Source organism: Lolium rigidum, chromosome 4, assembly GCF_022539505.1.
Source record: "Lolium rigidum isolate FL_2022 chromosome 4, APGP_CSIRO_Lrig_0.1, whole genome shotgun sequence".
NCBI classification, from domain to species: Eukaryota; Viridiplantae; Streptophyta; class Magnoliopsida; order Poales; family Poaceae; genus Lolium; species Lolium rigidum.
The window spans coordinates 1,635,804-1,638,990 of record NC_061511.1 but is presented as its reverse complement, the minus strand read 5'-3'; positions in this window follow the sequence as shown (position 1 = coordinate 1,638,990).

Here is a 3,187-nt window from a genome sequence, read left to right as displayed (position 1 = left end):
CCGGGGCACTTCCCCGTTCCGGCGGCGTGCCGGAACGGAGACTCTGTCCCCCAGATCTTGGCTTCGCGATGGCGGCGGCTCTGGAAGGTTTCTGTGGGTTTCGTCGATCGTATCAGGGTTTTCGCGATGGAGGCTTTAAATAGGCGAAGAGGCGGCGCAGGAGGGCTGACAGGGTGGCCACACTATAGGGGGGCGTGGGCCCCCCCTTGGCCGCGCCGGCCTAGGGTTTGGTGGCCCTTTGCCCCCTCTCTGGCGGTTCTCGGGTGTTCTGGATGCTTCCGGGCAAAATAGGAACCTGGGCGTTGATTTCGTCCAATTCCGAGAATATTTCTTTACTAGGATTTACGAAACCAAAAACAGCAGAAAACGAGAACGGCACTTCGGCATCTTGTTAATAGGTTAGTTCCAGAAAATGCACGAATATGACATAAAGTGTGCATAAAACATGTAGATATCATCAATAATGTGGCATGGAACATAAGAAATTATCGATACGTCGGAGACATATCAGCATCCCCAAGCTTAGTTCTCGCTCGTCCCGAGCGAGTAAAACGATAACAAAGATAATTTCTGGAGTGACATGCCATCATAAACTTGATCATATTGTAAACATATGTAATGAATGCAGCGATCAAAACAATGGTAATGACATGACTAAACAACTGAATCATAAAGCAAAGACTTTTCATGAATAGTACTTTCAAGACAAGCATCAATAAGTCTTGCATAAGAGTTAACTCATAAAGCAATAATTCAAAGTAGAGGCATTGAAGCAACACAAAGGAAGATGAAGTTTCAGCGGTTGCTTTCAACTTATAACATGTATATCTCATGGATAATTGTCAATGTAAAGTAATATAACAAATGCAATATGCAAATATGTAAGAATCAATGCACAGTTCACACAAGTGTTTGCTTCTTGAGGTGGAGAGAAATAGGTGAACTGACTCAACATAAAAGTAAAAGAAAGGTCCTTCAAAGAGGAAAGCATCGATTGCTATATTTGTGCTAGAGCTTTGATTTTGAAAACATAAAGAGAGCATAAAAATAAAGTTTTGAGAGGTGTATGTTGTTGTCAACGAATGGTAGCGGGTACTCTAACCCCCTTGCCGGATGATACGTCTCCGACGTATCGATAATTTCTTATGTTCCATGCCACATTATTGATGTTATCTACATGTTTTATGCACACTTTATGTCATATTCGTGCATTTTCCGGAACTAACCTATTAACAAGATGCCGAAGTGCCGATTGCTGTTTTCTGCTGTTTTTGGTTTCAGAAATCCTAGTAAGGAAATATTCTCGGAATTGGACGAAATCAACGCCCGTGGGCCTATTTTTCCACGAAGCTTCCGAAGTCCGAAGACGAAACGAAGAGGGGCCACGAGGCAGCCAGAGCATAGGGCGGCGCGGCCCCTGCCCTGGCCGCGCGGCCCTATGGTCTGGGCCCCTCGCGCCGCATCCTGACTTGCCCTTCCGCCTACTTAAAGCCTCCGTGACGAAACCCCCAGTACCGAGAGCCACGATACGGAAAACCTTCCAGAGACGCCGCCAACGCCGATCCCATCTCGGGGGATCCAGGAGATCGCCTCCGGCACCCTGCCGGAGAGGGGAATCATCTCCCGGAGGACTCTACGCCGCCATGGTCGCCTCCGGTGTGATGTGTGAGTAGTCTACCCCTGGACTATGGGTCCATAGCAGTAGCTAGATGGTTGTCTTCTCCCCATTGTGCTATCATTGTCGGATCTTGTGAGCTGCCTATCATGATCAAGATCATCTATCTGTAATCCTATATGTTGCGTTTGTTGGGATCCGATGAATAGAGAATACTTGTTATGTTGATTATCAAAGTTATATCTATGTGTTGTTTATGATCTTGCATGCTCTCCGTTACTAGTAGATGCTCTGGCCAAGTAGATGCTTGTAACTCCAAGAGGGAGTATTTATGCTCGATAGTGGGTTCATGCCGCATTGACACTAGGACAGATGATGAGAAAGTTCTAAGGTTGTGTTGTGCTTGTTGCCACTAGGGATAAAACATTGATGCTATGTCTAAGGATGTAGTTGTTGATTACATTACGCACCATACTTAATGCAATTGTCTGTTGCTTTGCAACTTAATACTGGAGGGGGTTCGGACGATAACCTGAAGGTGGACTTTTTAGGCATAGATGCATAATGGATGGCGGTCTATGTACTTTGTCGTAATGCCCAATTAAATCTCACTATACTCATCATGATATGTATGTGCATGGTAATGCTCTCTTTATTTGTCAATTGCCCAACTGTAATTTGTTCACCCAACATGCTGTTTGTCTTATGGGAGAGACACCTCTAGTGAACTGTGGACCCCGGTCCAATTCTCTTTACTGAAATACAATCTACTGCAATACTTGTTCTACTGTTTTCTGCAAACAATCATCTTCCACACAATACGGTTAATCCTTTGTTACAGCAAGCCGGTGAGATTGGCAACCTCACTGTTTCGTTGGGGCAAAGTACTTTGGTTGTGTTGTGCAGGTTCCACGTTGGCGCCGGAATCCCTGGTGTTGCGCCGCACTACATCCCGCCGCCATCAACCTTCAACGTGCTTCTTGGCTCCTCCTGGTTCGATAAACCTTGGTTTCTTTCTGAGGGAAAACTTGCTGTTGTGCGCATCATACCTTCCTCTTGGGGTTCCCAACGAACGTGTGAGTTACACGCCATCAAGCTCTTTTTCTGGCGCCGTTGCCGGGGAGATCAAGACACGCTGCAAGGGGAGTCTCCACTTCTCAATCTCTTTACTTTGTTTTTGTCTTGCTTAGTTTTATTTACTACTTTGTTTGCTGCACTAAATCAAAATACAAAAAAATTAGTTGCTAGTTTTACTTTATTTGCTATCTTGTTTGCTATATCAAAAACACAAAAAAATTAGTTTACTTGCATTTACTTTATCTAGTTTGCTTTATTTTCTGTTGCTAAAATGGCCAACCCTGAAAATACTAAGTTGTGCGACTTCACAACCACAAATAATAATGATTTCTTATGCACACCTATTGCTCCACCTGCTACTACAGCAGAATTCTTTGAAATTAAACCTGCTTTACTGAATCTTGTTATGCGAGAGCAATTTTCTGGTGTTAGTTCTGATGATGCTGCTGCCCATCTCAATAATTTTGATGAACTATGTGAAATGCAAAAATATAA